This window comes from Girardinichthys multiradiatus, chromosome 14 (genome assembly GCF_021462225.1).
Source record: "Girardinichthys multiradiatus isolate DD_20200921_A chromosome 14, DD_fGirMul_XY1, whole genome shotgun sequence".
NCBI lineage: Eukaryota > Metazoa > Chordata > Actinopteri > Cyprinodontiformes > Goodeidae > Girardinichthys > Girardinichthys multiradiatus.
In genome coordinates, this window is record NC_061807.1 from 32,634,640 (window position 1) to 32,648,934 (window position 14,295).

Genomic DNA, 14,295 nt, shown 5'->3' on the forward strand with positions numbered 1-14,295 from the left:
TTACACATTACATTGTATTCTACCCTTCTATATCCTCCATACTTTCACAATTGTATCTACTATAATCAAATTCTATGAAATAATTTTGTTTTCTTTAAAAAACGAATCACTATTTGTATATGTTTACTCCCTAAATTCTTCCTCAAAATATGAAATAAATTAACATTTTCCTTAATACCTTCAAACTCTCTTCTCATATATCTTCTTTCTCTTTCATATTTATGATATTCTAATATAACATGTTCTATTGTTTCATATTTTCCACAGTAATCACATTTACCAGTATCATGCTTTTGAATTTTAAAAAGTGTATAATTAAGTCCTGTATGCCCAAATCTCAACCTTGTTATCACTCTTTCCTCCTTTCTATTTTGTCTTCCATTTCTTCTTTCTCCTACTATCTTCTGAATTTTATAAAACCATCTTCCTGTTTTTCCTTCATCCCACCTTTTTTGCCATTTTTCCATCAGCTTTCCTTGAACAATACTCTTTCCCTCAGATTTACTTGTTTTAACTATAAAATTAATAGGATTTTGAATTACCCTCTTTGCTATTTTATCTGCCCTCTTGTTTCCTTCTACTCCAATATGTGCTGGAACCCACACAAATATAACTATCAAGCCCATTTTTTGTATTCTGTATAATGTATGAAATATTTCTAATAAAATGTCCATCCTACTATCTGATTGATTATATTTTAAACTTAATAATGCAGAGCTTGAATCTGAGCAAATGACTGTTTTTAATGGTTTTATGTCTTCTACCCATTGTAAAGCTAATAATATAGCCAATATTTCTCCTGTGTATACTGATAAGCCGTCTGTAATTCGTTTTCCTATTTTTATATTGAATTCTGGTACTACAAAAGCTATTCCTACTTTTCCATTTATTTTTGATGCATCTGTATATATTTGAATATATCTATAATAATTATTTAAATGTATCTGTACTGAATAGCTATCTACTATGGAAGATTTATCTTGCTTCTTTTCCATTATTGACATATCTACTGTTGCTTCTGGTAGAATCCATGGTGGTATAATTGATATTGGTGATGTTTGACTAATTTCTAAATCAATCATTTTAAATTCTTTTACTTTATTTTCAATTGTCCATCCAAAACTCTTCATTTCTTTCTTTTCTTTTTCCCAACATGGATTTAAAATTTCCCAAATTGGATGATCCAAGTTATTACCTTGTAAATTTAACCAATAATTTATTTCTAGTTTTATTCTTCTTAACTCTAACGGCATTTCTCCCATTTCTATTTCTATTGCTGCTGTTGGTGTAGTTTTAAATGCTCCAGTACATAATCTTAATGCCTGATGTTGGATAATATCTAATTTAACCAGATGTGTTTTAGCTGCTGAACTGTAAACTATACAACCAAAGTCTATGTTAGATCTTATCATTCCTGTATAAATCTGTTTTAGTGATTTCCTATCTGCTCCCCAGTCACTGCCAGCCAAGCATCTCATAATATTTAAAATTTGTTGTTATTTGTTAAAAAGTATTTAATCAATTTAAATATTTTCCCTTTAATGCCCAGTATTTGTAATTTAATTAATAATTCTTCCACCCACATCCTATCATATGCTTTTTCTATATCAAAAAATACTGCCACTACACTTTCTTTATTTACCTGTGCTCTTCTAATTTCATGCTCTAAGCATAGCATTGGATCATTAGTACTACTCCCTTTTCTAAAACCACTTTGATACTTTGACATATATCCTTTATTATTTAAATAATATACTTGTCTACTATTAATAATTTTTTCCATTATTTTACATAGATTTGATGTTAAAGCTATTGGTCTATAATTTCCTGGATTTGATTTATCTTTTCCTGGTTTAGCTATTGGTACTATAATTGATTCCTTCCAGCTCAGTGGTAATTTTCCCTCCTCCCATATTTTATTATATAATTGTAATATTATATCTTTCAATTTTCCACCAAGTTGCCTTATCATTCTGTACCAAATTTGATCTTTACCTGGTGCTGTATTTTTTGTCTTCCTAAGTGCATAATTTAATTCAGCTTTTGTAAATTCAACATTTAACAGATTATTTGTTTCTTCAACATTTTGTAATACATCTTTATATATAATTTTTGTATTTTCTCTTCCTTTTCTTCCCTCTTCACTGATATTATTTGAACTGTTAATTTTACTAAATATTCTTGCCAATATTTCAACTTTATCTTCATCCTTTATTATATTTATATTTATTTTTTAATATAGGATATTCAAACTCTCTCTTTATGCCATTCATTCTTTTAATTATTTTCCAACTTTTTTTTATTTTTGTTTCTTTCCCTATTGTGCTACAGAAATTTCTCCAATATTCTCTTTTTACCTTCTTAATAGTTCTCCTTACTATTGCTTGCTTTCTTTTATAATCAATTAAATTCTTATAAATTGGATTTCCTTTTAGTACCTTAAATGCTTTATTTCTTAACTTTATAGCTTCTTTACATTCATTTGTCCACCATGGTACCATTTTCTTATTACTTTTACACCCTGCTTTCTTTATAGAATTATCTGCTGCTTCCATGATTACCTTACAAATTTTTAAATTTACATCATTTATATCCATTCTCATATCTACTTTCTCTAAGTTTATTTGACTCAAGTATCTAAATTTAGTCCATTCTGCCTTATTAAAATTTAGTTTTTTATTGACATTTATATTCTTATTATTTAAAGTTAATCCTACTCTTATTGTCTGACACCTCCCTCTGGTTCTCCACTCCTCTTAAAGCCCAGGTTGATTGCTCCCTGATGAGCAACAGCTGCGCAGAAGCACCTGTCAGTCACACCGAGTAGGAGGAGAGAAACACAGCACAAAACACAGACTGCACCCAACCACCGTGGATATGACACCTTTGGCCATAAGACAGGCCTCTTCACTTCCTGTTTTTAAATCATTTCTTAAGACCCATCTCTTTTCTGTGGCTTTTGGCACAATCTGAGATGTTTGACTTGTTTTATTGTGTTTATATTTTAATTATTTTATTTCACCTTCTCTACTTTATGATTGTATTGTATTTTATGATTGTGTATAGCACTTTGGTCCTGTGGGTGTTTAAAGTGCTTTATAAATAAAGTTGGTATGGTATGGTATGGTATATCCAAAAATGGCTAATTTAGTTTTTTTTTGTGCATTTGGACAGTTTGTAAAAGCAATAGAAACACAGATAAAATTGTGAATTTTGTTTATTTCAAAACAATGTTATGAATGTATTTATGTCAGATTGGTGAAAAATTATAATTATGGATCAATTTAGTCAGAAAGACAAAAATCAAATATGAATAGTATTATGTAGCTATGTGACTTATTCTGTTGTTTTGTGTTAATTTTTTTTAAATCTGTTTACAAAATGAACTCGAATTAAGAAAGAAAGAAATGTAGAAGTGATCAAATATCCAATTATTCATAAGGATGATTAATCTGAGACCAACCATAAAGCAGAGAGCTGTAAACAGGACTGTCAATCTGGGTCACTCCATGGTTTGTGGCTGAGGTTTGATTTCTGCTCTCTGAAACCATTTAATGCAATTGTAGTGCACATTTTTTGACTTTTAATTCATGTTAAAATATCAGCATAAATTTGAACCATTTGAACAAATAAAGTATTTATCTGAATATTATCGATTGGAAGCAGAAGAAGGTCTCCCCTTTAGATCGTCTGTAGTGCCAGGAGAATAATGAGAACGTTTCCAATAACAGGTCCAAAGATCAACAGGACAGGAAATGAAGAGCTGACAGGACTGGACACAGTTACTGGAAATAAGAAACATTAAAATGGAACAAATGTTATTTAGCTGCAGCACATAAACATCCTCAGTGTTCACCTTGTTCCTCTCTAACAGCTAAATGGTTTTACTGCATAAAAAGCATCAAATGTTTTCATCCTCCTCACCTCTAACTGACATCCAGCTCAGTGGTGACTCCTTTCCTGAATGTTTACACTTGTAGAAACCTTCATCTGACTTTGACACTGCAGAGATGTTCAGCTCCTCTCTGCTCTTCATTGTGGAGGAGTTTGTTATTGTGATAGAAAAACACATTGTTCTTTATCTCTGCAGCTCTGAGTAACAGGATTTCCTTCAGTCACAGGATGGACGGGGCTCACCAGGATAATACCATCATAATTATCTGTAAAAAAAGAATCAGAGAATATTATATTTAAACAGACATTCAAAAATGATATAATCATGCATGTAAAAAGTTTCTTTCTCACATTTACATTTGATATTAGTCCTTATGCATTTAAAAACTGAATTTTACCACCATTTAGTACCAAGTAGGACACCCTGTAAAGTTTTATAAAGAACCCCAATGATGGAAGTACATGTTTACTTTTTGCTCCAGATTTAATGGAAACATAGCTAATGTGCAACCATCAAAATCCTAATTTGATTTTATGTTGTGAATCTTATTTGACTAAAAGTTAAATGGTATTGGAGTGAAAAATGACCTAGAATACATGAGTTCATAAGTACATTAAGTACATTCAATGTGGGATAATTATAAGGAACATATCAAAAGTCTGTAATGTTTATGAATGACATGCAATAGATAAGCACATGTAAAAGAAAAACTTCATAAATCATAACTTACCCCTTACAGTGTTTTTGATGGCATTGCTGGACTCTCCTGATGCAGACTCACACCAGTACACTCCACTATGATACTGGTGTGGGTAAACAGTACATGAGGACTGACTCATGTTCCCCCAGGTGGAACAGTCTGACAGTGAATATGTTCTTGTAAAGCTCATCTCCCTCCATTCAGCAGATTTTCCCTCACAGCTCAGAGACATTGAATCAGAGCTGAAGTGTTGAACTCTGTCAGGACTCACTGAGAGAGAAGCTGCTGGATGAGGATCTGGAAACTGATATGCAAAAACATTTCATTTTTAGCACAGAATAAAGTGGAAAACACCTTCTCCAAAACCATGTCATGATTTGAGGGTGTTTAGGTTTTTGTTTGGGTTTTCTTTAATCTTTATTCCAGTTTGTGTTTTTGGACTCTGCTTCTGTTTATTATTTTCCTAGTTGTGCTTTAGTTTCTTTTTATTGTTTTCTAGTTTATGTCTTGCAAGTTATGTTTCTCTTTATTAGTTTGTATCATTGGATTTCTGTTTTGGCCCAGTCATGTTCCGTTTTTACTCCCTGCATCTGTCAACCAGTAATCAACTTCATTCGGTCCACCTGCATCATGCAATCAGTCCTTTTCGTTTCACCTGTACCACACTCCATATATACACCACCACTCTGTTTATTCATTGCAGAAACATCATTTATCTCTGTCATCTGGTCCTGTTTAGCCTGTTGGTTTTGTTCCTGCCTCCTCCTGAGAGTGAGTTTTTGTTTTGCTTTAAAATTATGCAACTTTTGGCAATCTTTTGGCAGGGTGGAGTTTCATCATGGAAAGTGTTGGAGATTAGAGCAACTGTCAAAGAAAGATGACGTTCGAAGTTGGAGGTAATAATAAAAAAACTTAATAATAATAATAAGACTATGAAAAAGAAAACAATACAGTTAAAAGATAAAATATCACTCATAAAACCTGCAAAACCTTCTTCAGTTCCGCTGATCCTGCGGCCTCTGGATGGGCTGATCCTGGAGCCTCAGGGTTTCTCCTCCAGCAGACAGATCCTCTCTGCTGTGGTGCTTGAAGCATGCAGGGGTTGTTGCGCTGCATCATTATGAATGATCCAGTTTCTGATTCTTTCTGCCAGCAGTTACTTTATGTTTGTGTTCTGGGCGGACCCAGTGAGGCAAAGACTAGGCTTCTCCTTTAATCAGAATGATGGCCTTTGTGCAGGAGTGCAGAGCTGTGTCTAAAGTGGAAGATTCTCTCTCTCCATTGTTTGTCATTCTATCTATTCCTTTTTCTGGCCACAGTAACAGCAGACATTTTTACATGCCAGTTAACAATTGCATTTCATACGTGCTAAATTTAGATGCTAAAACAGCACCCACAATCTGTTTCAGGTTTGATTAATCACATTGCAGGTAGTAAGGGATTCCATGTGCATGTCCTTCTCCCATTTATTTGTACGTTTGGATCATTATCTTATGTTTTGCATATTCATGATGGCAAACACGCTAAAACGTCTGTGACCTCTGTTCTGCTGATTTCACTCACACAATGCCATTTGCACCTGGTTTGTTGATCAGCTTTGCCCACGCAGCCCAGTTTCCGTGTGTATTTTTACACACAAACCTGTTGAAGATCAGGCTCTACAAAGCTGAGACTAAGATTTTTGGAAATAAAAACTCCAGGCTGGTCTGGTGTGAAACATACAGGTCCTTCTCAAAATATTAGCATATTGTGATAAAGTTCATTATTTTCCATAATGTCATGATGAAAATTTAACATTCATATATTTTAGATTCATTGCACGCTAACTGAAATATTTCAGGTCTTTTATTGTCTTAATACGGATGATTTTGGCATACAGCTCATGAAAACCCAAAATTCCTATCTCACGAAATTAGCATATCATTAAAAGGGTCTCTAAACGAGCTATGAACCTAATCATCTGAATCAACGAGTTAACTCTAAACACCTGCAAAAGATTCCTGAGGCCTTTAAAACTCCCAGCCTGGTTCATCACTCAAAACCCCAATCATGGGTAAGACTGCCGAACTGACTGCTGTCCAGAAGGCCACTATTGACATCCTCAAGCAAGAGGGTAAGACACAGAAAGAAATTTCTGAACGAATAGGCTGTTCCCAGAGTGCTGTATCAAGGCACCTCTGTGAGAAGTCTGTGGGAAGGAAAAAGTGTGGCAGAAAACGCTGCACAACGAGAAGAGGTGACCGGACCCTGAGGACGATTGTGGAGAAGGGCCGATTCCAGACCTTGGGGGACCTGCGGAAGCAGTGGACTGAGTCTGGAGTAGAAACATCCAGAGCCACCGTGCACAGGCGTGCGGAGGAAATGGGCTACAGGTGCCGCATTCCCCAGGTCAAGCCACTTTTGAACCAGAAACAGTGGCAGAAGCGCCTGACCTGGGCTACAGAGAAGCAGCACTGGACTGTTGCTCAGTGGTCCAAAGTACTTTTTTTGGATGAAAGCAAATTCTGCATGTCATTCAGAAATCAAGGTGCCAGACTCTGGAGGAAGACTGGGGAGAAGGAAATGCCAAAATGCCAGAAGTCCAGTGTCAAGTACCCACAGTCAGTGATGGTCTGGGGTGCCGTGTCAGCTGCTGGTGTTGGTCCACTGTGTTTTATCAAGGGCAGGGTCAATGCAGCTAGCTATCAGGAGATTTTGGAGCACTTCATGCTTCCATCTGCTGAAAAGCTTTATGGAGATGAAGATTTCATTTTTCAGCACGACCTGGCACCTGCTCACAGTGCCAAAACCACTGGTAAATGGTTTACTGACCATGGTATCACTGTGCTCAATTGGCCTGCCAACTCTCCTGACCTGAACCCCATAGAGAATCTGTGGGATATTGTGAAGAGAACGTTGAGAGACTCAAGACCCAACACTCTGGATGAGCTAAAGGCCGCTATCGAAGCATCCTGGGCCTCCATAAGACCTCAGCAGTGCCACAGGCTGATTGCCTCCATGCTATGCCGCATTGAAGCAGTCATTTCTGCAAAAGGATTCCCGACCAAGTATTGAGTGCATAACTGTACATGATTATTTGAAGGTTGATGTTTTTTGTATTAAAAACACTTTTCTTTTATTGGTCGGATGAAATATGCTAATTTTATGAGATAGGAATGTTGGGTTTTCATGAGCTGTATGCCAAAATCATCCGTATTAAGACAATAAAAGACCTGAAATATTTCAGTTAGTGTGCAATGAATCTAAAATATATGAATGTTAAATTTTCATCATGACATTATGGAAAATAATGAACTTTATCACAATATGCTAATATTTTGAGACGGACCTGTATACACTGCTCAAAAAAATAAAGGGAACACTTAAACAACACAATATAACTCCAAGTAAATCAAACTATCCACTTAGGAAGCAACACTGATTGACAATTAATTTCACATGTTGTGCAAATGGAATAGACAACAGGGGGAAATCTTTGAAAAAAAAAAAGTCGCTGGCCTGGACGGGTTTGATCTGGGACACATGAAATGTGGGATGCATGCGCATAGCTGGAGGGAGGCGAAGATGAACAGCGGTGGGGCTGATGACAGCATCAATAACATAAGGACCAATAAATCTTGGGGCTAGTTTTCTGGAAACTGAGGGATGTCTCGAGAGGAAAGCCACACCTTCTGACCAGGAGTGTACTGGGGAGCAGGGATCCTTTGCCGATCTGCATAGAGGCGATTTTGCTCCACGGTCCGTTGCAAAGCTGCCACAGTGTTGGACCAGACCCTCCACCAACGGTGGATATGATGCCAGACTGAGGTTACAGAAATCTACTTTTCGTCCAGAGGGAAGAGCAGAGGCTGGTACTCAAGGGACACCTCAAAAGAGGACAACCCTGTGGCAGCAGAAACATGAGCATATTCTATCCAGGGTATGTACTCACTCCATGCGGAGGGGTTGGTAGATGTGAGGCACCGAATCATAGCTTCTAACTTCTGGTTCATCCTTTCTGTCTGGCCGTTGGACTAGGGGTGGTATCCTGAAGTGAGAGAAACCTTTGCGTTAAGTGCTAGGTAAAATTGCTTCCATACCTGTGAGGTGAATTGAGGGCCCCGATCGGACAGAATCTCTAGTGGTATTCTATGGAGACAGAAGACGTGTTTAATCATGAGTTGTGCAGTCTGTAAGGCAGAGGTCAACTTCTTAAGGGCGACTTGGAAAATCTGTACACTATATTGAGGATTGTAGTCATGCCCCAGGAGGATGGTAGTCCAGTGACGAAATCTAGGGCCACATGCGACCAGGTTCGGTTAGGTATGGCTAAAGGTTGCAGTAACCCTGCTGGCGGGCGATGGAAAGCTTTGTTGCGTGCACAGACCGTGCATGCCCCCGTATACTGCTTGACGTCTCTATGGAGGGTAGGCCACCAGAACTGGCGGGAGATCAGGGTAATGGTTCAAGAGGAGCCAGGATGGGCTGAGAACTTTGACGAGTGGAACCAATGAATCAAGCGGGGACGTACTGCCACAGGAACATAGGTCCGATTAGGAGGGCCACCTCCCAGACTGGGGTCTGAACGTAGCGCCTGGTGGACTACATCTTCGATCTCCCAAGTGATTGAGCCGACCTTGCAGCTGGGTGGTAGGACGGGAGCTGCCTCGGTGTGTGTCTCATCTGGAGAAAACAGGCGGGACAATGCATCGGGTTTACTATTTTTAGATCCAGGGCGATAAGAGATGTTGAGGTTGAAGAGGGAGAAGAACACTGACCAGCGGGACTGATGTGAGTGAAGCCACCTGGCCGACTGGAGGTAGGACAGGTTCTTGTGATCCGTCCAGACCAGCACCGGATCCTCCGCACCCTCCAGCCAGTGACGCCATCCCTCCAGTGCGAGTTTAATGGGCAACAAAGCTGCATTGGCCTCCGGTATCCAGACGAAGGCGACCTTGGTAGATGTTAAACTAGTGAGGGAATGCTGCAATTCGGCTGAAATCTTTGATAAAGCGTCAATAAAAATTGGTGAAGCCCAGGAAATAGTTTTAAGTTGCTATGCTAGTACTTTATGTGCCTTTCCCCCAATTTCATACAATTGTTCATACCTAGTTATTGCCCTCCCTGTTTGATATGTATTCATAGTATTATATTTCAATTTCAGATTAACCAATTCTCTGTAAATGTCCTTAGTTGGGGTGTTTTGGTATGATTTCTCAAGATCATAAATTTGTCTTTCCAGAGTATTGAGCTCCGCAATGTGTTTCTTCTTTAATCCCTTAGTATAGGATATAATTTGGCCCCACAGAAAAGCTTTTAATGTGTCCCAACAAATAAAATTATTAGGAGTAGACAATCTATTTGTTAAAATGAAGAGGTTAATCTGTTCCCTGATGAAGGTAGAGAATTCAGGTTGCTTTAAAAGTGTAAGGCTGAGCGTCCAATTGTACCTTAAGTCACCTTGTCGGGAATGGACACCGACAGGACCAATAGAGAGTGATTACTAAGTAGTCTTGGGAGTCATTTACTGTCTTTCACTCAAAGTATCTGGCTAGAAATAACAAATGATCTATTCGGGTATGGGAGTTGTGGGGATGTGAATAAAATGAATAATCTCTATTCAGTGGATGCATTTGCCTCCAACCATCTGTTGAATTTAAGTCTTTCAAAAATTAAATTGTAATTTTGGCAGATTTAGAGAGAAGACAGAGTCTAGCAGAAGATTTATCAACACAGTTTCTTAACAGAAATTAAAATCCCCGGCCACCTTGGGAAACCTGAAGAAAGATTTCCATAAATAAAGTATCGTCATAGTTAGGTGCATAAATGTTCATAAATGTCCAGGATTCTGAATACATTTGCCCTGTACCTGTCATGGCGGGTTTAAGGTTTCTGACCCACATGCATGATAAACTCTCAGAAGAAAAATGAGTCAGTTAAATGATGTTTATTGATTACAATGAAATAGTGCAGTAGAGAATCTGATCTGGGTGGTACAGCAACAAGGGGAACCAGGAACTCTGGAAGAAAGATGTTGGTAAGTGATAGGTTTCCAAAGAGTGACATGAATGAGATGATCAATGCTTGAGGGAGGAGTTGGTGTTGTCCACCAGGGAGGAGATGTGAGTCATTGATGGGGTTGCCAACAGTGGTTTCCAGTTAACGTGTGGCTTGATTAGTTTGTCTCACACTGTTTGAATCCAGAAGGCTTTGAGAGCAAAGTGGTGCTGGGCAAACAGGTCGTGCAGATCTCTGCTGTAAGGCTGGCTCATTCCTGGCTCAGAGTGGAAGCCAGTCGTGGGGAACTGATCCAGAAATGAACTAAGTCTTGGTATTTCACAGAGATCCTCCACAGAGAGGGAAACAAATGAGCACTGGAACTGGCACCTTTAAAAAGGAACAGAAACACAGGGATTACTGTTGGAAACAGAGATCAAAATGCTCAGATAAACTCAGGTAGGTTCAAAGGTTCACAAAAGACAAGGCGCAGGAGGAGGCTTGGAGTTACCGGTGACTGTTAACACTCAGGTACTGAGTGACTGGCTTCCAGCTCTTTTATGCTGCCTGAAGGAGAAGGCTGATTGCCCATGATGAGCTGCACCTGTGGAGAGGTGCAGCAGGAGACAGCATGAGGAGCCCAGCAACCAGCTACAGGGAGCCCTCTGGTGGATGGTAGCGGAACTGGTGACAAACAGGAAACAGCAACAGGACAACCCCATTCTCTGAGAGTACCATAATGTATCTACTTGAAGAGTTAGATATAGATTTCATAGCAATAAATGGGATGTTTTTATGCAGCAAAATTGCTGTTCCTTTTGACTTTGAACCAAATGATGAGTTGAAAACCTGTCCTTCCCAGTCTCTTAAATTTTTTATGCTCCCTGTCAGATAAATGTGTTTCTTGTAAGTAAACAATATCAGGGATTAATTTTTTTAGGTAAGTATAGACACTTTCTTTTTATAGGACTATTCAATCCTTTGACATTAAATATTACAAATTTCAATGGACTCATCATTAACCTTGGCTATAATAAAAAGTCAACAAGCAATTCTCCCTTTTATCTAGGTAACCCACCAAAGCTCTAATGAACAAAATTTGTTCCTTGTTTATGTCTCTCTAAAAAAATGTAATGTAAACAGTAATGTTTAACATACACCACTTTACTCAGTTGCCAGCATAGCATCCTGACAACCAAACATGAACCGAAAGTGTTGACTCAAAGGTGCTCGCCCTGCTGTATTCCTAAATTATCAACTGAATCTGCGAGCTCTCACAACATTTGTAAATGTAAAAACCAACTCTTTCTAAACCCCATAGGGAAAGGCATTTTAGCCAGTGATATCCTCTTTGGCCGCTCAGTGTATGGGCGATTATAAACTGCAGTGAAAAATAGGCAAACCAATAAACTGTAAGCAATAACATTTTCAACTAATAACATGTTCAACTATTAACCAGTGACTTACCCTTATACATAACAATAGTACTCACCGACCCTGTAGTACATCACTAAAATAAAATAGAAGAAACTGGAGAAATATAGGGATGGATCAGGTAACGCCAGGTGTCCAGGAAGCAGCGATAATCCAATTCACCTGTCTCTGGAGGCGTAGTCCTGAGCAAATAGCAACCACAATCCTGTCTGTCACCTTAATCGTCAATTCTTCTCCAGTATGCGCCATCAAAAGTTGCTGGTATATTGATCCCACAAGCATTCTGAACAGACCCTCGTTTATCCGGACTCGGTGTTAATAGTCAGTGATTATTGGCCGTGGATGTCTGCTGCTTCTCCTGTGTCAGGCTGTTAAGGAAAGGAAATGCCTCCTCTGCAGAGTTGTAAAAGCGAGTTCCTCCAGCGACTAGATGGACCTTCAGGCGTGCAGGATAGATGAGGTAGCACAGCATGTTTCTTGCTTTGATCGCTTGCAGCACGGGGACAAGCTGTTTGAAGCGTTTGGCTAATTCTGGTTGATTTTCATATTATTGAAGCAGATGGTTCCTCTCTTTTTGGCCAAAGCCAAAATTTTCTCCCAATCTTGAGAACGAAGTAGACGGATCAAAACAGGTCTGGGGGAGATACGAGGAGGTTCACCTTGTCTGGGCTCCAAAGACACAGTCCTGTGTGCTCGTTCAATTTCCAGCTCCAGCCACTGAGCTGCTTCACCTGAGCCTTCGGCTCCCAGCACCTCCAGTATCCAGTTTGTGAAGAACTTCACAGGGTCCGTTCCCTCAGAGCCTTCTTTTAGTCCCACCACTCAAATATTATTCCTTCTGCTATGATTTTTGAGCTGGATGACTTTTCTTTTAAGGAACTCGTTTTCACTTTTTAGCTGCTTAGTCAGATGTTTGAGCTCATTTATCACTTATCCTCTGTGTCACTGAATCGATTCTTGGCCTCTCTCATCCTCATCAACACAGTATCCAAAGTAGCCTTCACTCAACTGATGGAAGTTTGGAGCAGTGCTGAATTCTAGTCAATTTTCTTTGAAAGAGTCTTGTTTAACTCGTGAATTTCCCTGATTACACTTGAAAGTACTCCCATGGACTGAATATTTTCTGATTCACCCTGATTTGAGTTCACATTGAGAGCAGCAATGTCTGTCTCTCCTCAGCTAGTATTAGTTTTAGCCACCACTTCTTTGCTAGCAACAGTTTTGTCGTCTAATCTTTCTTTTGGTCGTTGTTTCGAAGTTGTAAATCCACTTCACATCAGTTGCCTATTATGCTTTATTTATATGGAGGTAAATTTGTCTCAATATTATTCAATCAAACAAAACTAATCTCAATAAAAAAAAAACAACTAATCTCAAAACAATTAATTGTGGTCAAAACTTTTGCAATATTCAATAAAAAAAACTAATCTCAATCAAAAAATATTAAGTTGTGATCAAAACTTTCAGAGTTGTAACAATATTTTTTTTTTAATGGAAAATTTTATTTAGGGGAGAAAAAAAAAACAGTTTGAAAAAACGTTTTGATTAAAATGACTAATTTTTTCCCATGAGAAAAAAGTTATTTGCAAAATATAAACTTTTATTTGCGCATGTCAAAAATCTGTGGTTACGACTCTCGCTCTTTTGGTTTTGACGTCACCTGAAATGGTTTTCCAACAGTCTTGAAGGAGTTCCCAGAGATGCTTAGCACTTGTTGGACCTTTTGCCTTCACTCTGCGGTCCAGCTCACCCCAAACCATCTTGATTGGGTTCAGGTCCGGTGACTGTGGAGGCCAGGTCATCTGGGGCAGCACCCCATCACTCTCCTTCTTGATCAAATAGCCCTTACACAGCCTGGAGGTGTGTTTGGGGTCATTGTCCTGTTGAAAAAGAAATGATGGTCTAACTAAACACAAACCGGATGGAATAGCATGCCGCTGCAAGATGCTGTGGTAGCCATGCTGGTTAAGTATGCCTTCAATTTTGAATAAATCCCCAACAGTGTCACCAGCAGAGCACCCCCACACCATCACACCTCCTCCTCCATGCTTCACAGTGGGAACCAGGCATGTAGAGTCCATCCGTTCACCTCTTCTGCGCTGCACAAAGACACGGTGGTTGGAACCAAAAATCTCAAACTTGGACTCATCAGACCAAAGCACAGATTTCCACTGGTCTAATGTCCATTCCTTGTGTTCTTTAGCCCAAAAAAGTCTCTTCTGCTTGTTGCCTGTCCTCAGCAGTGGTTTCCTAGCAGCTATTTTACCATGAAGGCCTGATTCACACAGTC

General features: G+C 38.8%; 1 long non-coding RNA gene across 2 annotated transcripts; it reads right to left on the reverse strand.

Annotated features, from left to right (window-relative positions):
- Positions 1 to 10,506: 10,506 nt before the first annotated feature.
- LOC124880428 lies at positions 10,507 to 12,965 on the reverse strand. Of its 2 annotated transcripts, none has more exons than XR_007041330.1 (3): positions 12,064 to 12,965; positions 11,083 to 11,255; positions 10,507 to 10,961 (listed from the first exon to the last, which is right to left on the reverse strand). It is a non-coding gene; the product is annotated as an uncharacterized LOC124880428 (long non-coding RNA). The 2 variants fall into 2 exon arrangements; XR_007041331.1 differs by having other exon boundaries at positions 12,039 to 12,067.
- Positions 12,966 to 14,295: the final 1,330 nt, after the last annotated feature.